Genomic DNA, 27,884 nt, shown 5'->3' on the forward strand with positions numbered 1-27,884 from the left:
CATGCTTGTGGCTTGTTTGTCATTAAATTGTTGTGCACTTGATATCTCAATAGTTGTTTGTTCCGCGCTTGGATCCTAACATAATCTAATGGATCAAAACTTTTAAGTTAACAACTTCAAAGAAAATGAGATGAATCCTCCTCATTTTCTTTATTTATTTTCAAAACTAACGCAAAGGTGGAGAAAGCCCTCCTCAGCCTTGCGTTTATACAAACACACAAACAGAATACAAAGACATAAGTTTGTTTAAAATACTTATCCTACTTATATATTGCAGAAGGTAAGCATCCTTGTGTTGAGTTTAGTTTGGATTGGTTTATAATGATCCAACTGTGTGGTGGATAAGCAAGTAAAGATAGGTAGAGTATATTTGAGTTAATTGAGGCCTTGTGGAAGCTTATTTCATATTAGAATTGATCAGTGGGCTTACATTATCAATACAAAAATGAGTGAGTTTTAATTCAAGTTTTATCATAAAGTTAATTTTATACATATTGACAGTGTAAGTGAGTTTTAATTGAAATTTTATTGTAGAGTTAATTTTATATTATAGTGACAGTGTATACAGAGTCATGGTTAGATGTATAACATATTATACAAAATTTAAATTTTGATCAATTATCATACATTCAACAAAAATAATGTAGATATATTATAGGTATATAGAAAATTAATCCTTTATTATATGGTTCGAAGATTCTCCTGTAGTCACAGGATAACTATTTTACATGGACATTAAATTAGCAATCTAAACATGAGTCCATTAAACAAAATGAGCCCTTAAACTCAGGGGGCCATGGTGTGCAATAGTAATAAATGTCAAATCAATGGTGCACAGCAGTTTTTCTTCGAAACTTTAAGGGTCTAAGGATAGTTCTTCGAAAAATAAAGGGGGTGCATTTAAATTAACCAATTCTTTCCCACCTTAAAATTGCAAGGAGCAAGTCCACCTGAAAGTTCCCAACTGGAATTGGACTTTGAGACCCCTTGACGGAATCGGGGACACAGATGGAAACAGGAAAGGTGGTAGTGGAGAGAGTAGGTGGAAAGTCAACCGCTACTCACTGCTACTCAAAGTATCCTCTTAAATTCATCATCCGCAGTAAGGTTCCCTCTCTATTGATGCCTATAGCGGAAACCAACGTTCTGAAGTAATTATATTGGCATACAAGGAAGAACGTTTGATTCTTGATATGGGTTTTCATTTTTATGGTGCTTTTGGCAGGTGGGTCCTTCTCAAACTGACGCTATTTGGATTTACACTATCACTTATGGTGGTGGAAATGTGTCGGTATGCACACTCTCCATTTCCATGCATAAAGAGATGTGTATGGTTTTTGTGCGTTTCTATTTTTTGTTAATAGTTGAATTGTCTGTAATAGTTCTATGTTTTAATTTGCGTGATCAAATTTGTTGTATGTATAAATAGGGTGATTCTACAAAGTGTGATATTTCAGTTGGTGATGGTGCACCACAGTGTTGACCACTCAAGCGTCAACAAAGGTCAAATATTTGATGCTATGTTCCATCTTATGGTTTTTGTTTTGCGTTTGCTATTAAGTATTGTTAGACTCTGTAATGCTTTATTTTTCTTTCGTTTTTTATGATGCTTCCTTAATTTGGTCTACACTATTGGTATATAGGTCTACAAATCTGTGGAATCAAAGTGCTCTGAACAAGTCCTGGAGGTAATCACCATTTTGCTTGATGAATAAGCTAATTCAGCATTTATTGGTGTTTGTGTTTGATAATGTCTGGTTAACTTTTAACAGTTTCCCCACGACAGTGATTTGTTTGTCACCGTGGAGTCTAGATTGGTCAAAAAGTATAAAGAAAAATTGGACCTAGGCTGCATTTGACATGTTAATTTGGGATTGGAGTCACTACAAGAAATTTGGCCTTTTGTGACAACAAAAAATCATCACTAAAAATCAAAAAGTCGTCATTATATGAGTATAGTGATGACTTTTTCCATTGTCACATCGTTGTCACTAATTCTATGTCACAAATGGGTACGTGTGACAACCCTTTGAAAGTCGTCACTAAATCTTGTTATTTAATGACGAGGAAAAAGTCGTCACTAATGGTTATCATTCTGTGACAAATTTTCTTGTCATTATTTCACATATTTTTTTGTCATAAATGGAGCAAAAGTCGTCACAAATTTAAAGTCTACAGTGACGACTTGAACTTGTCACTATCAGTCCTAGTATTCAGTAACAGGAATAATCGTCATTTAGTGAACTTACATAAAGGTTGTCACTGAACTTTATCTTAATAAGCTGCAATTGTTCATCATTGTCACGGCATTTTCGACAATTATAGCAAAACTCAATTTGACAAAAGGCTTGGTGAACTTGCATGCTAGTGACAACCTTCCTTTGAAAGTTGTCACTGAGTTTTGTCTTCAAGAGTTGACATTGACCATTACAAATATAGTATTGCGATGCCATTTTCAACAAATATAACAAAACATTCAATTTGATAAAAGGCAAAACCAAAGTAGAATATATGCCGCAAATTCATATATTTGGCCATAACACATCTCCAAATTAATCAAAATAGAAGTGAACCACAAATGTTGGGAATATAGTAATCCCACATAATCAGTTTGTAAGTTCTAATAGCCAATACATATCCTTCCCAAAAGATAGAATACTAGATTTTGCCACTAAAGCATAGACTACACAGCTATGGTCAGATTTTGAGCATCTCTTGCAGCACGAGCATCATCAGTCTTCTCACGATCAAAATATGAAGCTAAACTGCATTAAAAATAAACTTTTCTTTAGAGTTTCAGCATATCCAACTACTGTGAACTTAAGTAAAAAAATCAGTCAAGTAGGTGAAGCAGCCAAAATAAAAGTTCAGCCAAAAATCAGTAAAATACTTTTCTAATTTCGCAAAGAATCATCAGGTCGGGGTTGCTTCTCATGTAAAGGAAAAGAATCAAAAATGATTTTCTTGCCCCCTTTCTCTCCCTTGTGCATAGAATATGTAAACAGATAAAATTTAGTATCTTTTTTCCCAACTACAAAAGAACAGATATTTGAACCAACACACTTTCACACATTCACAATAATGGCCAATAAGCATGAGCAATGCTGATAGGATAGAATTTCAGATCAACAGTAGTAAATTTGACAAAGATGATGCTCTATAAACACCTAGTTGTGACCATTAAGGCATTAATATACAGCTGGCAATGGTGCAGAAACAAGCAGACATGACCATAACAGAAACTGGACCACAATCCCCAAACTAAAAAAGAAAGAGGGCAGAAGAAAGAAATTCAGATAAGAGAGAAAAAAGCAATATAGTTATGTTGATTCTCTGATTTATTCAACACGACAATGACAAAACTGTTAAAGTTGAGAATAACAAAAGCATGAATGCTTACTTTGGCCCAATGAAGATTGCTTCAACAGAAAGGTGATACCCGTCTTTTTGCTTCTTATTTCAGCCAAGTAATTAGGATTGGCATTCATTTCTAGAGGCACGGTTCTTGCAAAGCTTCCACTACTGCATACAAAATTTCCCAACGTCCCATATAGAAAGGATATAGGGTGCAGAATAAAACACAATTTTCAGATTCAATGTTTCCATAATTGAACGTTAGAAGAATTAAGGTGACAAAACACAATAGCCAATTTCCAGAGCTAAAAATATAACCTTTTATGAAGAGCTAGGGACACATATCACAACATGCAAATGCAACAAAGTTTCAAGAGCTCACAGTTTCACAAGATACAGTAGTGTACTTTCAAGTGCTCACAGTTTCACACAATGCAAATGCAACAAAGACTAGAAAGTCAGGGTGCGAAGTTAAGGCTTGATTTTCACAATAAGTATCATCTTTGGACCAACATTAAGCATAAAATTATACCAATAATCTAGTCATCAAGACTTAAGGTTGAAACTCCTTACCTTTTTGCTGTCTATCATTTGCGCAAGTCTTTCATTTGGGCTATCAACTCCTCGTACAGCCCCCTAGTTTCAAGTTGCTGATCTTGCAAGCTCTTAATTAGTTCCTTTTGGGCATTGAATTTCTCTGTAATTTGTGTAGGTCGTTGCTCTGCCACATCTGCCCGTCTTCGATGTTCTTCAATTTCACTCCTCAAGTGGTCAATCTCCATTGCTTGCCTCTTGGTTGTGCTCAGTTACGAAGCTGTCCAGGTATGTATCCAAGTTGCTGTTGACAAATTTCAGCACTGCTCATTGAAGTTGATGCTTCCATCTCTTTCATTGTTGCCTAGCCAAGATAGAATAGTTTAGGTGTTAAAAGGCATGTCACAAAGGAGCTGTAAATGCATAAAAATAGAAAGACATCTCGCACCAAAGTCTCTTTCGCTAGATCATTTATCAGTCCTCCTGTCTTCTTTGATGTACGACTAATTTCAAACATTTCTATCTCTGAAAGCTCCACTCCCTCCTTCCTCTTCTGTCAAATAGAAATTTTGACACCTGACTTTGAGAATGAAGAAGGACAAAAAGCATAAGCACATCTCCAAACAGTTTTAATTGATTACATTCTCTTCAACAACTCTAGCAAGTGACTTTATTCCCACAGTAGTATGAGTTTCATTCTTAGCACGATTTCCTTCGTTACGGTCACTGATTTTCTATAATATATAAACAGCCAGCAGTAATTCTAAATAAATATGACAAATAAGTTTTATATTTAGACAAGACTAATTCAAGTATGTAACTAGATCTTGAATTCTTCACTTCCAAAGTAGTTGCATATCCATGTCCAATCCTCAACTGATACACCTTCAGGAACATGTTGAATTGCTTCCTCCTTCGTCCCAAAAGTTAGAAAATAGCGATGCAACCGATATCAGTGATTCCGATACAAGGTGTTCAATTGCCTATTTATAGCAGTTTTTGAGGTGATGTTATTCTCAAACTAGAAGTCATCCTACAAGACAAATATAAGTACCAAAAAATTAAATAGAAGTACATAAGAATATTGCATGAGTATAAAGATCAAGCAATTCATTCTAGTAGTGATATAAGCAAAAAAAAGACAAGTACCGTAGCCGTCTTGTATATGTTCTCTCTATATTCAGCCTCAAGATGTGACCATTTGTCAACATTAAGCCTTCCAAACTTCCTAACAACACAGCCACACTCACTAATGAAGTATTGAGAGTCCTTTCCTACTATGCGTGAATTGGAAGGGTCAACTTTAATAGTTAGAGTTTCATTATCCTCTCTTTTGCGGGCCAAAGTAATGTTTCTAGTACGACCCCTTCTTTTTGGCAATGGCACAGCTATGGATAAACAAAATTCAAGGCTAAATTAGCTATAATAGTTCAACCAAAATAAAAGAACCAGAAATGTAAGTGCATAAGTTGGTACCAGTATTTTCATGTTGACCATCCTGAATTCCAGCAGTCTCATTTGCGTCTAATGCCAATGAATCAGGAGTTTGAGGCTGCCCGTTGTTTGAAGCAGCAGTAACATTTTGTGGTGAAGATGCTGGCATCAAAAAGGTCTCATTGCCGTTTGAGCTAGTACTTGCAGATGGACCTTGTTGCTGATTTGAAGGTGGTGATGGTTGCTTTTGTTGTGCTTGTCCTCTAAGTGTTTGGGCTCTCGTTCCGGGTCCAACCATCTGAAAGCAACAACTAACCAAACATCCATTAAAAAAATATTACTAAAAAGATATTCAAGATGACAAAACAAGATCATATCAGACTAACAAACAAGATGATAAAACAAGATGACAAAACTTTTGGACTAACCAAACATCCATTAAAAAGATAAATCAAACAAGATGACAACATATTGAATCTACTGAACTAGAAGTTGTACTCAAGATACCAACAACCATTAGATTCATATTCAATCAATCTCATCTAACTAGAATCTGTGTCATTGTCACTAAGAATATCCTCATCTTCGTCATCATCGCAACTGTTGGGGTCCCCAATGTCACTGTCATCAATAAAGTCTTCATCAGCTTGTTGAGTTCCTCTCAGCTGTTGGTCACCATGAATAACGGATGAAGGCACGCACTTTAATAGATTGCCATCTTCTCTTGAGTTTCATCCAATTTTTGTCCATTTCCTAGAGTTACAAATCCAGAACATAAGTCACAAATTTTTATCTACACTTTACAACCAAAAAAAAGCATAGAAAAGCTAGTTATGAAGCAATAGATTTACACTGGAAAGCTATAAATCTGTTAAAGCAATCTATTAAAGCAAAACAAGTCAGTTCTTTAAGAGACAATTACACACTTTCCAGGACACAAGTCAAAAACAATCTATTAAAGCATAATTTAAACAAGTTACCTAACACGTAATAAGAAATTAGAAGAACAATGGTAAAAACGGGCCTAATTGTCTCTTGAGTCCAGTGTAAAGTAGCTATAACAAAGGCAATGAAAAAGCTGAGAATCATTTTTGAACAAAAGCTCCAATGAAAAAGCTGATTAGTGAAGAAATATATAGAAAACAGATACCCAAGCATAATGCACCAAGTGTGGCAACCCGTTCAATGGGAATAGATATGTACCATCAGAAACAAAACCTTTTTCAATTCTTTTTTGAAAATCTCATAAGAGTTTCAATTCCTCACTCTCTCGGTCAGCAAGGCAAAGTTTCCAGCAACACTACTTCAAAATTTTCCCCAAAGTTCCATATTCTACTTGTTTAAACACTAAACACTCAACATATTATCTGATCAGCCTGAACTATAGCAGATAACCCACCATTTAAGCAAGTAATTCCACCATGAACCTCAAAATAATTCTGTCATTTGCTAACTATAACTTTCAGCCATATGACAGTTTAAAAATACGATTCTTTCTTCACATTTTCTTCAGTTTTAACTCCAACACAACATGCAAGGAATGATTATCTTATCTCAGAGTATTTTAAGTTGCAAGATAATATTTTCAGCCAGAGATTCGAAGTTAATGTTAAACAAAGTTTTGTTTCCCTCTCTCGGCCATATTAGAAAGGCTTTAGCAGCCAACAGCTTTTAAAACAAGAAAATTCTCCAATAATCTCTTCATTTTATACCCAATCTCACATGCATGTTCATTTCCCTCTCTAGGATGAAGCTGGAAAAATTCCAGCAGGTTTTCTTCCTACGGTCTCAACCCAAATAGTAGTATTGAAAGCAAAGGCACAGAATTTCTAAAATTTCCTCTCTTCCAAGATTCAGCTCAACATTCAGCTCACAACCCCTCCCCAATCCAAGATTCAGCTCAACATGCAGCTCACAACCCTCCCTTCCACTTCATTTCACTCTCACAACTCAACATTCAGCGCACACGACCTACATTAGACAGAACTGTTCGAAAATAGATGGAAAGTATTGAGATTTTTTACCTCAAATTATGCCGTCACAACCTTAGGTCTTCTTTTCCTTCTGATTCAGTCTTCAAACTTTGGCTTTTCCCAAAAATTCATGGTCAAATGCCGTGACGAACTAGGGATAGTTGTTATCTCCCACTCTACTAAAGTTGCCCTATCAGTTTGGGTAAGGGATGCAAATGGTGGTTCAACTTAGGGATATTTGCTATCTGCTACCTACTAAAGCTGCAATTTCAGTTTGGGTAGCTCAATTTAGTGATTATCTCAGTAATTTTAGCAAGATACCAGTGGAGAGAAGGAGAAGAAGATGGTGTCCGAAGGCAAAGAAAGAGGGAAATGAGTTTTGTCTGAAATTTGGCTAAGTGTTGTTGAGTGCTTTTCTTCCAAATCAACTTCAAACGACGTCGTTTCTGCTTAATTTAGAACCCCGCCTCTACTCCTTCAATTTTCAGATTCCCGCTTCCACTATTGCACATTAAAAAAGAACGCCTTCTCTCTCTAAATTGTTGAACCTTTTTTATAGAAATAACGCTTTCGATCTCTTTTTCTTTTCCCAATCTTTGCGCAATTAACATTGTTTATTATTTTGAGCTTTTTTAGTTCACAAGTTGTATTAAAACTTTGGAATATAAAAATTTAGTATTTTTGAATTTTTTCTTTTTTTACTAACATTTGCTACACATATATTAGCTATTTTTGGGGGTATTTTTGAAAAACTTTGCAGTAGCAGAATTTTTAGAGTATATTTTGAAATATTTTTAGAAAATATTTTGGGATATTTAAGAATAGAAGAGTTTCTAAAATATTTTTTGAGATATTTTTAAAAATTTTACAAAAATTTAAATTAATTTTTAGATTATCTTTTAGTGTACTTTTTAAAAATTTTTATTATATTCGAAAAACTAATTTTTGAAAAACACTCCAAAAACTCTTGATCCAAACAGTTATAACAGATGCAACCAAAAAAGTGAACAGCTCAGCGAAGGTCGAAAAATTGATTCAAGGCATCTCAACATTAGGATCTCTACCAAAAATAATGTTCAAAAACTAAAACGCTTATTAAAAATATATTTATGATTCAATAAAAGATCTTTTAATGCAAATATTTTTGGTATCAATTTAATAATGTTATCAATTATGCACGAATTGTGGTCTGACAAGACCAAACAATCTGTTTAGTTGATCAAATAACCAAAATGGTTTACTAATACATGCATGAAATACTAAATCCATTTGATACAAGTATTGATTCATAAACTATAGTTCCAATTTGATTATTGTACATTGTAATACATAACAAAATCCAGCCATGCAATTGTCAAGATTTTTACTTAATTTCATATTAAATTTTATTATTCTCTACCATTATTTTCACACTATGTTAATCAGTGATAGGGTACAATTTGTTAGTAATTTTATTATTAATTTTCCCTTTTATCCCTGTCAAATATTGTGTTAATTGTTGATATCTACTTATATTTGGTATCTGGACTTAATTTCAGGAATGAAACAGAAAACAACCAAAAAGGAGGGACTTTATGGAGAAAATGGAGACTTCTAAGGGGTTCAATCCTTGGGCCCTTGAATTGGTGGGGGACCACAAAGCTAGTGAAAGATATTTAGTCATTTGGACTCTTCAAAGAAAGCAACGTAGAGAGACTTGGAACAAGAAGCAATTTGGAGACTTTGTCCACATGTGTGGGGACCACCTAGATAGCTTTTAGTCATATTTCTTTTGGTGCTTTAAAAGGGGACAAGGGACAGAAGCAAGGGACGGCTTTAGTTTTCGCTTTTAGTGGAGTTTTAGTTTTTCTTTCTTTCTTTCCTGAGACTGGCCTCTAACACACGCCAGGTGTTCGATAATATTTCCCAACGAAAAAAACACCTTTTATCCTTTGCTTTCTAGTAGAAAACGCAATGCCTTTGCAATCTATTACTTCGTATGGTGATTTAATTATGCGGCGTGGCTAAACCCTCCATCTAGTCAAGGGTCAACTCGACGGCGCAGTCCCGAAAATCTGTGAGATCTAATTAGTTTTCACGCGTTTCTCAATATATTAATATTTGCACGTTGCCTGCTTGAATTTTCTTGGGATTATTTTATTAATTGAATGTCAAGGGCCCGATGTTCAATGTGATTCATTAATCTCGTGCCAATTTAGTCAATTAAATCCGTAATTATTTGATTGATTAATATTAGTGACAACTGGTGTGTTTACACATTAGGGGAACGTGCAATCTAATTTAAATAACCCTCGTAGCGTGTTATTAATTAGGGCTAGGTTTTTCTAGTTATTAATGCAATTGGAAAATTAATTCCTACGGTTGTACCTAGGAGTATTTTCTGGTTAGGGGTGATCAATGGTCGTACCTTGGTTATCAATAATTTAAGGAAAAATTGGTTGTTAGAGTTCATCGGGGACTATAACTAGCCTGTTAATAAATTAGTTGAGCCTCTCTTGCATCAATGATCGCATAAATGGACTGTGTCTTAGTAGTTGTATCCTTGGCTAGAATTTATTTACTCTCGATTTAATTCCTGCTATATTTGTGCTAGTTAATTATTTATTTTTAGTTGGATTGTTTAATTATTCCTAGTTGTATATCGGTGAAATCCCCCTCTTACCAATTGGACTTTAAAAGAGACAAATATCTCCAGTCCCTGAGGAGACGACCCTATTTGCCACTGTCTACTATTTAGTAACTTTCGTCAATTAATTAATTCTGGTATATCGGATTCAGCAAACTCTTCGGGAACATGGTGAATCAAGTAACCCATTGCACACCTAGAGTCCCTGCTCCAGTATCTAAGATTAATTTTTGACTGCCTTTAGTGGTATTTAGGTTTTTATTATTATTATTGCACAGGTTCGGCACCTGTCAATTTTTGGCGCCGTTGCCGGGGACTGGCGTTATTATTTGTTTCTTTTTAAATTTATTTTTGTTCTAATTTTCTGGTATTTTTCTAGTGTATGCCTCGGTCTTCTCGTACAAGTGATTTGATTTTTGACCCTGAAGTAGAGAAGACCGCTGTAGAACGAGAAAGGAAACCAGACAGCTCAGAGAGGAGCACTCCAGTGCTACGTCTCAGAGACTTGTGTCAGAAGTTGAATCAACAGATTCATTTGGTGACACTTCAAGTGACTCGGAGCAGGAAGAAATCCCCATGGCTAATGTACGAATATTAAGGGAGTTGGCTGCTCCTGATTTAAATCAGCAGCCTTTATGCATTACTTTCCCAAGTTTAAGTGAAAACACTTCATTTGAATTGAAATCGGGTCTAATTCACCTTTTACCCTCTTTTCATGGTTTACCAGGTGAAGAGCCGTATAAGCATCTGCACGAGTTTGATGTCGTGTGCAATAGTATGAAGCCCCCGGGAATTACAGAAAAGCAGATAAAAATGAGGGCATTCCCCTTTTCCTTGAAGGATTCTGCAAAGGATTGGCTGTACTACCTGCCACCAGGTAGCATCACCATGTGGGACCAATTGAAGAAAAAATTTTTAGACAAATATTTTCCTGCGTCCAGGGCTGCAAGCCTAAGGAAAGAAATTTGCGGGATCAAGCAGCATCCATAGGAGTCACTCCATGAGTATCGGGAACAGGGTGAATCAAGTAACCCATTGCACACCTAGAGTCCCTCCTCCAGTACCTAAGATTAATTTTTGACTGCCTTTAGTGGTATTTAGATTTTTTTTATTATTATTGTACAGGTTCGGCACCTGTCAATTTTTGGCACCTGTCAATTTTTGGCACCTGTCAAATGTCCCCAGCACCAGATAAGTGAGCAGTTGCTCATTCAGTATTTTTATGAGGGGCTCTTTTTCAGAGATAGGAGCATAATTGATGCTGCAAGTGGAGGGGCACTGGTGAACAAAACCCCTCGGGAAGCTAGGGAGCTAATAGAAGGGATGGCAGAGAATTCACAACAGTTCGGTACGAGGGAGGATGTCCCAGTACGCAAGGTGAATGAGGTTGAGATATCCTCTATCCAGCAGCAGCTAACTGAGTTGACCTCGTTCGTTAGGCAACTGGCTGTGGAAAATGCATCACAAGCTAGGGTATGTAGGGTTTGCATTGGTATGGGACACTCTGCAGACATGTGCCCAATGATTCAGGAAGAAACTGCAGAACAGGTGAACATGGCTGGTCACGCGCCCTCGCCAAGAAGGACCTATGACCCGTACTCGAATACGTACAATCCCGGCTGGAAGGACCACCCGAATCTCAGTTATGGAGGAAATAGACAGCCCAACTATACACCGAATAGGCAGTCTAATTTCGTGCCAAATAATTAACCAGGGTACCAGTAGCAATACCAACCCCGAACACCTCCGCCCCCGAGCTCTGGTCCATCTTTGGAGGAGATGATGAAACAAATGATGGCAACCATTACGCAAAATCAGCAAAGGACGGACTCTGAAATGCAGGACATAAGGAATCAGATAAGTCAAATGGCCACAACAATCAACCGGTTGGATTCCCAGAACCAAGGTAAATTGCCGTCTCAGCCTGAATTAAATCCGAAGAACGTGAGCGCATGACCCTAAGGAGCGGGAAGGAAATTCAGGGGCCCGAGCCTGTGATTCCTAAGGACAAGGACGAGAAACGAATTGAGAAAGAGTTGGAAGAGGAGGGCGGAGACACCAAAAATCCAAAGGTAACCTCGGATCCAATCATTGCAGTTAGGAGTAATCCACCTCCCTTTCCTAGCAGGTTAGAAAAACCAAAGAAGCAGGACAAGGAGAAAGAAGTCATGGAGATCTTTCGCAAGGTGGAGATCAACATTCCCCTACTGGATGTGATCAAGCAAGTATCTCGATATGCAAAGTTTTTGAGAGACTTGTGTGTCAACCGAAGGCAGTTGAAGGGAGATGAGAGAGTGGTAGTGGGGGAAAATGTGTCAGCAATCCTGCAACGAAAGCTTCCACCGAAATGCGGGGACCCAGGTATGTTCACTATTCCTTGTAGGATAGGTAATACCTTGATTGGAAAGGCTATGTTAGATTTAGGAGTTTCAATTAATGTCATGCCGAGATCTATATATGCTTCTCTGAAATTAGGGCCTCTGAAAGACACTGGAATAATCATCCAACTGGCTGACCGAACCAATGCATACCCAGACGGATTGATTGAGGATGTTTTAGTGAAAATTAATGAATTGGTTTTTCCTGCTGATTTTTACGTGCTTGATATGGATGATGAACACTCTCACGACCCATCATCTTTACTGTTAGGAAGACCCTTCTTGAGCACAGCTCGAACTAAAATTGACGTAAATAAGGGCACCCTATCTATGAAATTTGATGGTGAGATTGTTCATTTTAATATTTTCGAGTCCATGAAATATCCTTCAGAATCACATGCTGGCTTTGTTTTCTCTATAAATATTATTGACCCTACTGTACGAGAAGTTTTTGAAATTGAAGGCAGGGATGAGTTGGAAGTCGCCTTGACCAGGCACTTCGAGTCAGAGATGGCGTCTGGAGTAGAGTTGAGTGAAGAGCTCAAATGTGTGATTGGAGCGTTGCAAACGTTGCCAACCACAAAAATAAGGTATGGTCTCGCACCCGTTTTTACACCTGAACCTCACCAAAGGTTACTTCCATCCGTGGTGCAGACACCTGTGTTGGAGTTGAAACCGCTGCCGAAACACCTTAAGTATGCATACTTGGGTGAGGGGGAGACACTCCCGGTAATCATCTCCGCGAGTTTATCAAAGGTCCAAGAAGACAAATTGATTCGAGTTTTGAGGGACCATAAGCAGGTGATAGGATGGACCATCGCCGATATCAAAGGAATTAGCCCCGCGGTATGTATGCATCGAATTCGACTCGAGGAGGATGCTAAACCTATTCGGCAGGCTCAAAGGAGACTGAACCCCCTTATGATGGAGGTAGTGAAGAAAGAGATCCTGAAACTGCTGGATGTGGGGATAATATTTGCTATATCAGATAGCCCCTGGGTGAGTCCGGTACAGGTGGTCCCGAAGAAGGTAGGGGTAACGGTGGAGTCAAATCAAGAGGGCGAGCTCGTACCAGTTCGAAAGCCCACCTGGTGGCGGCAGTGTATAGATTATAGGAAGCTAAACGCCGTCACGAAAAAGGATCATTTTCCCCTTCCTTTCATTGATCAAATGGTAGAGCGATTAGCAGGTCGAGCTTACTATTGTTTTTTGGATGGATTTTCAGGTTATTTCCAGATTGCTATCGCACCTGAGGACCAGGAGAAGACTACCTTCACGTGCCCATTTGGAACATTTGCATACCGAACGATGCCATTCGGGTTATGCAATGCACCTGCTACCTTCCAACGATGCATGGTAAGTATCTTTTCAGAGTATGTTGAGAAGATTATTGAGATTTTTATGGATGATTTCAGTGTGTATGGGAAAAGTTTCGATAATTGTCTAGATAACCTGAAATTAATTCTGATTAGGTGCATAGAAACTAATCTTGTGCTCAATTGGAAAAAATGCCATTTTATGGTCGAGCACGGGATAGTTTTGGGTCATATAGTGTCATCTAAGGGTATTGAGGTTGATCAAGCGAAAATAGATGTTATATCTACTTTACCTTACCCTGCGAGTGTGCGGGAAGTGCGTTCTTTCTTGGGACATGCAGGTTTCTACAGGAGGTTCATAAAGGACTTCTCCAAAATTGGAGCGCCCCTGTTCCAACTTTTGCAAAAAGAGGTGCCCTTTGAATTCAATGAAGCATGTAAGAAGGCGTTTGATAGGTTGAAGGAGCTATTAATCTCCTCACCTATTATCCAACCACCCGACTGGAACCTGCCATTCGAAATCATGTGTGACGCCAGCGATTATGCAGTGGGCGCTGTGCTGGGTCAAAGAGTGGGGAAGGCAACCCATGCTATCTACTACGCATCTCGAGCCTTGAACGGAGCTCAGTTGAATTATTCGACCACCGAAAAGGAGCTTTTAGCTGTAGTTTTTGCTTTAGAGAAATTTCGGTCCTATTTACTTGGTGCTAAAGTTATTATCTTCTCTGATCATGCAGCTTTGCGGTATTTGTTGACAAAAAAAGAGGCAAGACCACGACTTATAAGGTGGATACTATTGCTACAAGAGTTTGACCTGGAGATCAGAGACAAGAAAGGGGCCGAAAATTTGGTAGCAAATCACTTGAGTCGAGTACAAGTCACCGAGGACGACCTCCCACTGAGAGAAACATTCCCCGATGAACATTTATTTTCTGCTAATTTATTTTTGCCTTGGTATGCAGATATTGTTAATTTCCTAGTTACTGACAAGTTTTCTGCAGGATGGCCTAAGGCAAAACGGGACAAGTGGAGGAGTGACGCAAAATCTTACATCTGGGATGACCCTTACCTCTGGAAGCATGGTGCCGACCAAATCATTCGCAGGTGTGTAAGTGAAAATGAATTCCAATCTATTTTAGCTTATTGTTACTCTTTTACATGTGGAGGTCACTTTGGACCGAAAGGACGGCTCGTAAGATTCTAGAGAGTGGATTCTATTGGCCGACCCTCTTTAAGGATACCTACTCGTTTTGTAAGTCATGTGATAAGTGTCAACGAGTGGGTAATATTTCTCGTAGGGATCAAATGACCCAAACCCCAATGATTTTTGTTGAGATTTTTTACGTTTGGGGTATTGACTTTATGGGTCCTTTTCCTTCGTCTTATGGTTTTCTTTATATATTGCTTGCCGTAGACTATGTTTCGAAATAGGTGGAAGCAAAACCCACCCGTACTAATAATTCCAAAGTGGTTGCAGAATTTGTCAAATCTAATATTTTTGTCCGCTTTGGGATGCCGCGAGCAATTGTAAGTGATCGGGGTACCCATTTCTGCAACAAGACGATTGCTGCACTTTTCAGGAGGTACGGTGTCTTGCACAAAGTCTCCACTTCTTACCATCCTCAGACGAACGGTCAGGCGGAAGCATCAAATCGGGAGATCAAGTCGATTTTGGAGAAAATGGTTCGCCCCGATAGGAAGGATTGGAGCATGAGACTTGGAGATGCCTTATGGGCATATAGAACGGCGTACAAGACGCCAATCGGCATGTCCCCTTATCGTTTGGTATTTGGGAAGCCATGTCACCTCCCCGTCGAGTTCGAGCATAGAGCATTTTGGGCGGTTAAACAATGCAATATGGACATCGAAGAGGACGAAATTCAAAGGAAGCTACAGTTACAAGAATTGGAAGAGATTCGTAATGAAACCTACGAGAATGCTATGATTTATAAGGAGAAGAATAGGATATTTCATGACCAGCAGGTCTCTAGGAAGACGTTTGAATGTGGGCAAAAAATTCTACTGTATCACTCGAAATTGAAGTTATTTTCAGGTAAGTTACGTTCTCGTTGGGTCGGTCCCTTTGTTGTAACTAATGTCTTTGATTATGGTGCAGTGGAAATCCAGAGTCTAAGGACGGAGAAGAAATTTGTGGTAAATGGTCATCGTCTCAAGCTGTATTATGATGGGGCTCCAATTGAACGGGTAGAGACGATGCATTTAGAGGACCCGATTTGCTTGGTTTAAGCAAATTATGGGCTATGTCTAGCCAAAGACACTAAAGAAAAGCGCTTGTTTGGGAGGCAACCCGAATATTAGTTTTATTATTATTTTTAGTTGTTCATTGCTTTCGTTTTGTCGTTTCCTCATTGGGTGGTGGAAATATTAATACTTTTCTACATTATGACCAGGAAGTGCAATCTTGGCTTATGTTTTCTGAGACCAGAGGACGAAGACCAATCTTGGCGTGCCCACGGTGTTTGACGACCCAAAACATGAACTCAAAAAAAAAAAATTTTGATTATTATTAACCCTTTCATTAAAAGAAGAAGAAATGATTATTTTCTATCTAAAAAAAAAGTAATAAGTGAATAAACATTTTCAAAGAAATTTTCTTTTAAACCTTAGGCTTTTATTTTCTTTTCAAAAATTCAGAATTTTGAAATTTAAATTCGAAAAAATGAAGAAATTTAAAAAAAAAAAAAAAATTCTTTCTTTTCTTTTCTTTCTTTCCCTTCTTTCTCCCTTCTTCCCCGCTGCCCCTGCTTTCCCCTTTTCCTTCTATTCCTTCACCCGACGCATTTCATCAGCCGCGCGGCCGCAGCTGCGCCACCAACTCTCCACCATCGCACGCCGCCATCGAGCACCACAGCGCGCCGCACGCCGCCCGAGCCCAACGCTGTCGCGCCCTCGCGCGCAGCCTCCCCTGCGCAACCTCCAGCCAGCTCTCCTCCAGCCGTGCCTTCCTCCACCTCGCCGCTGCAGTCCGCCGCCTGCTCAAGCTCCACAACCACCAGTTCGACTCACTGCCGCAACAGCCACCGCCTGCCTGCCCATTTGCTCTCTCTTTCTCGCGCGTCACTAGCCTGCCCAAGAGGAGCCGCGCCGCCACTGCCCGACGTTCCTCCATTGCTGCGCATCACCACCTGTCAATTTTGACAGGTGGAGGTATTGTGATCTCTTCTCCGATTAGCATAAATTACTGGTATTTGTGTTTGAATTTAGGCATTTTCTAGGGTAAATTTTGGACAGAGTTGGGATTAATTGCTACCATAGTTGGGATATTTTCTGCGATTTAGTGAATTGTGGGCTGTTTGATTACTTTTTTCCCTGTGACTCACCAGTGGTACTGGTTGAGATCTTTTGCCTATCGTTGCTGCCATTGAATTTAATTCGTTCCTGTCTGTGCACCAGTGGTACTGGTTGCATGGTGCTTTCCATTTCTTAATCATCTGTGCTGGACGGCCTATTTGATTCCAGTGGTTGTTGCAATTGCCTTTTGCTTGGCCCAATTGTTAGTTTGATCGTTGAATTGGGTACTTGGCTGCCAATTTGAAACCAGTTGTTGAGATCTTGGCTGAATTTGTGTCCAATTGTTGTGATTTGTTGTTTTGAGTAGAAACCGGCATCACCACTCTGAGTTTGTTTGAATAGTTATTTTGGTGCATTAGTGGGATTGTGTCCGAGTATTGTGGGTACTTTTCTGCATTCATTAGTTGAATTGGAAGGCTACTGTGCCCCTCCTTTGTTTATTGCTGATCGGTTGTGTCGTGCTGACTTGCTCGGGATATTTGGAGTAGTATTGCACTTTTCGACTATTTTGTTTCTGCATTGAACTCATTTGGAGCCTCTGATAATTCTCCATTGCATTTGCTGTCTTGTTGGGGTAATTCTTATAGCCTAGGCTGCTTGCACTGTGCTTTCTCTTGATTGGGTCACCTGATAGCTACCATGGTCAAACCACGATCTTCCTCTTCTAGGTCTAGGACCCCTAGGACCCCTCAGCCCCTGCCACCCCAACACTCCATTCCCGCCTCTGACCCCTCGCACAATCCTTCCTCCTCTGGGAGGCGGGCTCGTCTTGGGCGACAAAGAGGCGTCCATATCTCTGACCCTGCACACTTTGGGGGTCATTTGGACTTCACCAGGGCAGCCGACAAGCGGCGATATGCTGAGGCTTGTGAACGGCGGATTATTCCATGCCGTTATCGGGACGCCGCCACGCTGGGCCTCCTCAATATTCGAGTTCGTTTTGACGATTTGATTGAGGCCATTGGGTGGCTCCCCTATTCTCGTATTACTGACCTCCCAGCCTTCGTTGAGTTAGTTAGGAAATTCTATGCCACATTTGAATTCGACCTTCCCACTGGTTACACAGTTTCTACCCCTGATGTCATTCGTTTCCGTTTAATGGGTCAGGAGTTCTACCATTCCATAACCGACCTCAATCTGGCCCTTGGTTTTATTGATCCTACATATGCCGAGTCTCAGGAGTATGCTGAGAGTGCATGTGACTATGTCCAACCGTTTTTCTCCCGTTATCGCTATATTTGGGATGAGATGTCCGTAGACAGGGATAACTATGACCCTCGTCTATCTAAGGGTTCTTATTTGAAGGACCCGGCCTCTCGCTATATCCACCGTTTTTTTGCCTATATTTTCTCGGGTAGGCGAGATAGTTCGGGCATTCTGTCTAAGCCCGAATTTTTCTTTATATGGTGCATGCATAACAAGATTAAGGTAAATCTGGGGTGCTGGCTCGCTTCTCAGTTCAAGTCTATTTTGCCTAAAAAGAAGCGGCCCTTGATTCTTGGGTCTTACATTACTCACTTGGCTATTAATTTGCATGTACTTGATATTTCTAACCATAACTTGCATATAGCCTGTCAAATGGAGCCTTTGGATATCCCGTGCTTAGAGAAAATGGGCTTAGTTCGGGAGGGCGACAATGGTTGGGAGGTAGTTCCCCCGGGGCCGCTACGCCCTCCCCCTCGGTCATCTTTTGCCCGAGCTTCCACTGAGGGCGGCGACCCTGATCCGTCTTCCTCCGCTCCGCCACCTACCACCCCATCGGCCGACGATTGGATCCAACTCCGGAACACCGTTGAGAGGCTGGAGACTCGCGTGACTCACATTGGCATCAACTTGCATAACATGGCGCAAAATCTGGCTGCATTTATGCAATAGGCGGGAATTGCTCCCCAGTTCGCGCCCGATCCACCCCTGTTTTGATGACTACAGGGAAGTACCGTTACTCCTCTCCTTGCTTTTTGCTGTTACATTATCACATTGAGGGCAATGTGTGACTTAGGTGTGGGGGGGTTAGTTTGGGTGCTAGATATTTCCAGTTTTCGTTTCTTTTATTGTTTTCCTTTTGTTTCCTGTTTAGGTGTTGTCCTTTATCCCTTTTGGGTGATTTTCCCTTGCTTTTATCTTGGTGAATATGTTGGCAGCTCACTCAGTTATTGTTAGTTGTAGTTTATACTATGAGTTGAGTTTCGGTGGCAGGTAAGAGCATGCTGTCTTGGTGAATATTTTGAGTTTAACGACTTGGTGCAATTTATGGCTAACCTGTTTAGGCAATGTAAATATTTTGCTGGCATTGTTGGGTGGATTAGTCTCCTGTTGACCTTAGTTCTTCATGTTTAGGAGATGACGTGGGCCATGATTTTTAAGTGTTTGTTATCTTGGTACGTTAGTGAGAATAACATTGGCTATACTCCGCTGGTGTCATCACCCAGTAACCGGGAGTCTTCACCACAAGTGTCGATTCTCGCATCAAAAAGTGATGATATCTATGAGTAAGTAGTCCTGAAGCTGTGAAAAGTTGAGTAACTGGGTTCTTTCATCTAAAAATGTCAGAGTTCACATCAAAAGGCTTGAATAGCTCAGGACTAAGTATTATTTATTCAATTCAAAAAAAATAAATAAAATAAAGAGAAAAGGAAAGAAAAGAGAGAGAAAACAAACAAAAAAAAATGAAAAATATGTGAGTTTATGATCATGTTGGCCTGTCGATCCTTGGTTCGCAATATTGGGACTTTGGTTGCCAGTTGATTTAATTGCTAACTATGCTAGTTAATATTTGAATTTTCTAGGCGAGTTAGCCATGAATTGGACGGGTCTATGAACTTAGGAGCTAACCGGGAGAAATATGACTCGACACTTAGCCACTAAATCTTGATTTTGGTATAAGCACAGCTGGTAATGATAATGTGAAAACTAGCCATTGTTGAGTTGAGTTGTCCCCATGCTTGAGGGCAAGCATGATTCAGGTGTGGGGGGAATTGATAGGGTACAATTTGTTAGTAATTTTATTATTAATTTCTCCTTTTATCCCTGCCAAATATTGTGTTAATTGTTGATATCTACTTATATTTGGTATCTGGACTTAATTTCAGGAATGAAACAGAAAACTACCAAAAAGGAGGGACTTTATGGAGAAAATTGAGACTTCTAAGGGCTTCAATCCTTGGGCCCTTGAATTGGTGGGGCACCACAAAGCTAGTGAAAGATATTTAGTCATTTGGACTCTTCAAAGAAAGCAACGTACAGAGACTTGGAACAAGAAGCAATTTGGAGACTTTGTCCACATGTGTGGGGACCACCTAGATAGCTTTTAGTCATATTTCTTTTGGTGCTTTAAAAGGGGACAAGGGACAGAAGCAAGGGACGGCTTTAGTTTTAGCTTTTAGTGGAGTTTTAGTTTTTCTTTCTTTCTTTCCTGAGACCGGCCTCTGACACACGCCAGGTGTTCGACAATATTCCCCAACGGGAAAAACACCTTTTATCCTTTGCTTTCTAGTAGAAAACGCAATGCCTTTGCAATCTATTACTTCGTATGGTGATTTAATTATGCGGCGTGGCTAAGCCCTCCATCTAGTCAAGGGTCAACTTGACGGCGCAGTCCCGAAAATCTGTGAGATCTAATTAGTTTTCACGCTTTCCTCAATTTATTAATATTTGCACGTTGCCTGCTTGGATTTTCTTGGGATTATTTTATTAATTGAATGTCAAGGGCCCGATGTTCAATGTGATTCATTAATCTCGTGCCAATTTAGTCAATTAAATCCGTAATTGTTTGATTGATTAATATTAGTGGCAACTGGTGTGTTTACACATTAGGGGAACGTGCAATCTAATTTAAATAACCCTCGTAGCGTGTTATTAATTAGGGCTAGGTTTTTCTAGTTATTAATGCAATTGGAAAATTAATTCCTACGGTGGTACCTAGGAGTATTTTCTGGTTAGGGGTGATCAATGGTCGTACCTTGGTTATCAATAATTTAAGAAAAAATTGGTTGTTAGAGTTCATCGGCGACTATAACTAGCCTGTTAATAAATTAGTTGAGTCTCTCTTGCATCAATGATCGGATAAATGGACTGTGTCTTAGTAGTTGTATCCTTGGCTAGAATTTATTTACTCTCGATTTAATTCCTGCTATATTTGTGCTAGTTAATTATTTATTTTTAGTTGGATTGTTTAATTATTCCTAGTTACATATCAGTGAAATCCCCCTCTTACCAATTGGACTTTAAAAGAGACAAATATCTCCAGTCCCTGAGGAGACGACCCTACTTGCCACTGTCTACTATTTAGTAACTTTCGTCAATTAATTAATTCTGGTATATCGGATTTAGCAAACTCTTCGGGAACAGGGTGAATCAAGTAACCCATTGCACACCTAGAGTCCCTGCTCCAGTACCTAAGATTAATTTTTGACTGCCTTTAGTGGTATTTAGGTTTTTATTATTATTATTGCACAGGTTCGGCACCTGTCAATCAGTAATTTTCCATATGTTTTCAAGAGAACTAAATAATGAATTCATGATATTTTTTAACTTTATAACTAGGTATTAGTTACGTTTGGAATAATTCAAAAATAGGTAAACATTATTTTTTACAATACCTTCCTCATTTTGCTAATGATGAACACAACCTAAAGTGTAAAAGCGTAGGGTGCCATAATAGAATTAATAAAACCTTTCTTTATCACATACGAGACTAAATTGCAAAAGATAAGGTGTTATGGTAGAGTTAATGAGATTAGTTTACCAAATACGGACCTAAAACATAAAAGTTCAGCGAAATAACATAATTAATTAAATTTACTTACAGCATATGGGCCATATACAAAAAATTAGGGTAGCATATCAGGCTAAAATGTAATAGTTATGGTGTCATATAGTAGAATTATTAAAATTTATTTACAACACATGGGCCATATCGAAAAATTAAGGTGGTATATGGGGCTAAAATGTAAAAGTTAGGGTGTCATAGAATAAAATTTATGTACAACACATGGGCCATATTGAAAAAATTGAAGCGGTATGTAGGGTCAAAATGTAAAAGTTAGGGTATCATAGTAGAATTAATAAAATTTATTTATAACACATGGGCCATATTGAAAAAATTAAGGTGGTATATATGGGATCAAAAAGCAAAAGTTAGGGTGTCCTACTAGAATTAATAAAATTTATTTACAACATATGAGCCATATTGAAAATATTAGGGTGACATAGTAGAATTAGTGAAAGTGGGATGAGAATAAACGCTTTCACAGTGACGACTATTCGTTGTCACTAATTTAGAACGTATCACCATATTGTGACGATATTAAAACGTTGTCACTGAAGTTGGTCCTACAGTGACAATGTCTTTTCCAGTCGTCACAATAGTGATCTCCCGCCAAACTGCACAGTTGCGCGCCATCCATACTGTGACGACTTATTCCTTGTTGTCACTGTTGACGGGTGAACCCATGATCAATAATGACGATTTTTTTTTTTCGTCACTAAAGTCTTCAATTGTGACAAGTTTCTGTATTGTCACAGTGAATGTTGTCACAAAAGCCAAATTTCTTGTAGTGCGTTGAACATGTCTGTCACCTAATTAAAGGCACTAATTATCAAGAAACGTTTTCAATGATCTCGTACATGAAATGCTTTTCCAGATGGTGTTTGCTTTTGATTGCCTTCAAAGTTTCTTCAACTGTTCCTAATGCTTGCAGCATTGTACAAGTTTTACGTGCACTTGATTTTCTTTTGAGAATTTGCTAGTACCATTATGTTACCAACATATTTGCTACTAGCATTATGTTGCCAACATTATCCTGAAGCCAAGTTTTGCATCTTTTTAATCAATAAAGTGCTAGAGGGGAAAGTGCTATTTTCTTAAATCATATTATGTTTACTTAAAAATTTTGATGCAGGAAACCTGATTCATGAGATGGGCCAATTTGTTTTTATAGAAATTATGGACACACTCAAGTTGTCCAGTTGTCTCACTTGTTTATTGGGATACACTTCATTGTTCCTGTTAGATCTATTCACCAGAAAAGATTTCTAGTCCTGAATGGTCTATTTCTTTGGACATCATGAAGTAGATCTACTCGAGGAAGCCTGGCATTAAAGCTGCTAATAATGGTTTTGAACTTTGTTTGTCTTGGGATGGAGGGGATGGTTTGATTTTGAAGTGTAAGAGGTTGGGACAGAATAATCTGAACTTGTGGAAAAGAGAGGACGCGCAGGCTAGAAGACAGCTAGAATAAGGATTTTGATTGGAGCTGTACTGTATAGAAGAGAAGATGGTCGATAAGAAGAAATCCTAGGATGCATTTATGTTCCAAGACAAGTTTAGGTCAAGCATTCAAGGGCCATATGAATCCCTTTTGCAAGTTATTGAAAGAGCACATGAGTCATACAACATTAAAACTATTAAAAGCTAATCTATAGATAAGGACCCTGATACAAAAACTTGCTAGATTATTCTACAATGCTTTTCTACCATTCCTAAAGGAACACCAAAAACTTCACCTCATGAAATGAGGTACCTGCTGGAAATCTGGAATCTAGATTCACTGCAAATAAGTAGTATGAGGATGTCTGACTTAGAAGTAATAAGATTCATCCTAGCTTAATTTGATCAACAATATCAAAATTCGAATAAAAAGTTAGTAGCAAAACCTTTTTCTAAACTGCTTCCTTCTTTTTCTTAGTATTATTTTTCATGAACCTTTAATAGACTCTCTTAGCCCCTTGTTATCTTTAAATCACCTCTTGGATTTACCATTGGATCTGAAATACAAAAAATTTAGTACATTATGCAAGCAAATTTTTCTGATAGGCAACAGGTGGAAGTAAGATAGCTCCGAGACCAAAAAAAAAAAAAAAAGTACTGTGCATGGCTATGTATTGTCTGTGCTGACAGTGACGGAATTTTCATCTTGGCTTGTTCTTGTTTTGGACCAAAAAAAAAAGAAGATATTATGGCTGTAAAAACCTGGGTGTTTCATTCTGCTGCTTCAAAAAATAGTGTTATTGGGGAAGAGTACTTTAGCTTCTCAAGCCAAGTTTGTATAATCTAGTATCCTACTTATCTTACACAATATCTTTCCTATGTTTTAAAGCTATTGGTAAGCTGCCTTTTTGTGTTGCACAGTAGGCAAGAATTGGAAGTGATGCACTTTTGGCTGTGATCCCAGATCCAGTTACATGCTTTTCAACTGCAAAGTATTCTCAAACTCAAGTATTCGAAGTGTTTCCCAGCTCCAGCTTGCTCATTGTTGATTGGATAACTAGTGGCCGTTATGGAAGAGGTGAAAAGTGGGACTTTGAACTTTACAAGAGCACTAACAACATTTTTCTAAAAGCTGATGAGCCTTTGTTTCTTGACACGGTATTGTCATCCTCAAGCCATGTTTTTTAATTATGCTAGCATCATTGTATACTAAGCATGTGACATTGAAGAGAGTGGTGAAACTGAAGTATTTTAATCTTATAAGAAATTTTTATTTTTTGAACTATTGCTTGCAATAGATTCATGTCAATCTTTAATATCTTTAGATTTTTGTAGAATATTGTATTTTTTTTTTGTTTTAATTGCTTTCGAACTTTCAACCTGTGATCATTTAATATCCTTTTAGTCAATTTATGCATATACAGGCCTTAATCCTGGGAATATATGTCATGTTGGATAATAGAATATTGTAATCATGGCAACTGCAGTTTACAGGAACATGGTAAATTAATTTTGTCAAACGACTTTGGGCAAATGTCGATTAGATGCCTTAATGGTAGGAAACATCTTTGAGACGAATTCCCAAAAAAAAAAAGATCTTTTGGATGAAATTGCTTTATTCTGATGGACTGAGCCTGGAGAATGGGTTTCTCCATAGCAATTAATGTTGGTATTAGTTGAAATAATCAAATGCAAACATCTCATGGAGATACAAGCTTCAGATCTTCAAACTGATTTACTTGGAACTTAGGTGCACTTTTTGAACTTTGGCTTGCTTAAAGGTCATCTAGCACTTTGGCATGCACAGGTGTTATGTTACCCAGGCTTCTATTGTCTTCAACATGGAGATCATTTAGCTAATTTTTTTCCTCTATCAGGAATCTTTTGTTTTCCTTTTTCACATATGAATAATCATTAGTTGTTGGTGAAGTCTCAGAATGCTCTCTGCATTTGGGTTTCTTGACTCCCTTGTGTTGGGAGACTCTTGCTTTCGGTATTTTCTATACATCTGACTCTAAAACAAACTCATTTTGTTTTCTTTACATCTGAACTAATTAGAGAATTTTGATCCAAGAATGGTTACCTTTAATTCAGTTCTCTTCTCTGAAGTTTTTCCTTCTACAAGATTGACTCTGTTGTATCTAGATGATGGTTATCCTTCTCATTTAAATGGCTCGGATTGTTTTACTTTGATCACAGATATTGCTTGAGCAGGGAAGGTATAGCAGTATTGCTGAACGGATGCAAGATTATCAAGTAATTGCGATGGTTATACTTTTGGGGTATGCGTTGACTCGATGAATTAATTTAACCAGTACTTTTATTCTTTGTATGATTATTTCTTTTCCACTACTTAATCTTGGTTAACTGAGAGACTACAAATCTTTTTAATTTTAGGCCAAAGCTGAAGTTCATTCAAGACCAAATTCAGGAAAATGCGAAAAACTTGATGTCTCAGCAATTACGTATTCCTTCAAGTAGCTCTGGACGATATGGAGATATCGATGACAATCCTTTCTTGACCAGACCCAGCTTTTTGGCCTCCTGCAGCGTCTTTGGTCAAAAGGTAGATTTTTTTCGCATGGGTGTTAGTTTTCTTGCAATGGTAGGCTCTTTTTACAGTCAATATTCACTAGGTTCTATTCCAAGGAAATTTTATTTTAGTGCTTGTTTGATACCACTGACTAATCTGCAAGGCCTTACATCTACAATTGCAGTCAGGGTCTTCTACATCATATATGCTTGAAGATCCTCATGGAATTTTTAATGTCTTTGGATAGCTCTTTTGAGAATCTTATGCTAATCAGTGGGTTACACGACATGAGCAAGTATGTTACATGATTTTGCTATTAGGCATTGTGGTATTTTGCTATTGACATGAGCAACTCCTAGTTAATCTTTCATGGATCATCATATTCCTTGTGGAAGCTTGATTTATGTATAGCCTAAATCTGCCTCGTCAAAATTTTGCCTGTCTCCATTACATGCACAGATGGTTAGACTTGACAATTGACAAGCTTTCCACCTTTCAGTCATGCTTTCTCTTGAACTCCTCATTGTAGAAAATGCTTCTTTTCTTAAATTGAAGTAACATTTTCTGTAAGAATGTTTGGCATAGCTTCTGAAATTTCTGCTTCCTCTATTCTGACATTGATGTAGTGAAAATTCCATCTCTGTATTCTCAAGTCAGGGAAATTTTAGCATTTGTACAAATTGTTTCATAAGTCAAATTTTGTTTAACTGAATATACGTGTTACATTGTTCATTTGAAGACATGCCAACTCCTCCCTGTTTTCCGCAGGGAAGAGGTGTTGTGGTTCAAATTGCTACAATGACGACTGAGTCAGTTTACAGTTTTCTTCAATGTCAGTTGTCTGGCCGACTAGACTCACTGCTTGGTGTGGCGCCATATCGGTGATTGTGGAGGGCCTTTTTGTGGCTTAGGAAACATCATAAAGTCATCCAAGATGCTGAAAGAGGCTAATTGCTCTGTTTGTATTTTTTTTCTTCTAAAGAAGATTCTCTTAATTTAGTGGTAATATAATCTATGATATTGTATCTGGCACATTTTGAACTTCTGTTATAGTGACTAATCCTGGTTGCAAAATTTGTAGTTGGGATAATTTTGTAAACCTCCCTTTAGGCTTCTGACAATTTTGCATAGCAACTCTTATGTTTTGAGTGCTGTAATAATGTAAACCCCTATCCCAATAAGTAATATTAAGGGTTTGTTTGGGGTTACGGTAGTTTATTGTAAAGTACTTTCTTAGTGGAGCTTTTAATAAAAGTATTTATCAACTGCTTAAGTGTTTTTAAACATATTGTTGGAGACATAATTTAACAAGTACTTATTGTATTAAATAATGTGTAATTTTAAAAAATTTTAAAAGTGTTTATCTCTTTATTTGGTTCATAATATAGTATAAGATGATTAAATTTGATGCTTTATTTTTTAAATCACAAAATTTACTCTAAAAACACCAAATTTTAGTTTTTACTAAAAGTGTTTTGAACACCAAAAGCTCTACTCCTAATTTTATGAGATGATATTTTCCAAACACTTTAAAAGTACTTTTAACACCTAAAAATATTTTTTACCAAAAGTACTGTAGTCCCAAACAAAGCCTAAAAGGTCGTGGAAAATGTATCAAAATATTCATAGTTTATTCTAAGGGTGTAAATGAATCGAGTCGAATCGAGTTTTGATTCAACTGAGTCGAGCCTCAACCTAAGTTTATGAAACTCGAACTCGAGTTCGAGCTCGACAGCCTCAAAATATAAACCTCGAGCTCGAGTTTAAAAAAATAAAAAATAATTATTTTATTTTTTAAAAACAAATAGAATAATAATTTTTCTTAACAAATAATAAAATATTAGGGATATATATGAATTTTAGTATTAAAATAAAAAATAAAAAATATATATAATCAAGTTCGAGCTGCTCGCAAGTTAACGAGTTTAATATTTTTGAACTCGAGTTTGAGTTTGAGTTTGAATTCGACTTGATCAGCTCGACCTCGATGTTGACCGAGCTCGAGTCGAGCTTGGACTTTGATCACGAGTGACTCGATTTGTTTGCAACCTTAGTTTACCCTTTTGAGCTAGACACGAAAATAAGTTATATTTTTGACCCAAACTTGTGCATTTAAATGTTTCAAAATTTCGAAAAAGGAATGGCCCTAATTGCAACCTATCCCTTTACCTACTAATTGCAACTTTTTTGACACACCATTTATTATTTCGTTTTCC

The 27,884-nt window shown here is 38.0% G+C and overlaps 1 pseudogene; it reads left to right on the top strand.

The window, feature by feature from the left end:
* The first annotated feature begins 1,008 nt into the window (after positions 1-1,008).
* Positions 1,009-26,760, top strand: LOC113709305 (urease accessory protein D-like; annotated as a pseudogene).
* Positions 26,761-27,884: the final 1,124 nt, after the last annotated feature.

Source organism: Coffea arabica, chromosome 9e, assembly GCF_036785885.1.
Source record: "Coffea arabica cultivar ET-39 chromosome 9e, Coffea Arabica ET-39 HiFi, whole genome shotgun sequence".
NCBI classification, from domain to species: domain Eukaryota; kingdom Viridiplantae; phylum Streptophyta; class Magnoliopsida; order Gentianales; family Rubiaceae; genus Coffea; species Coffea arabica.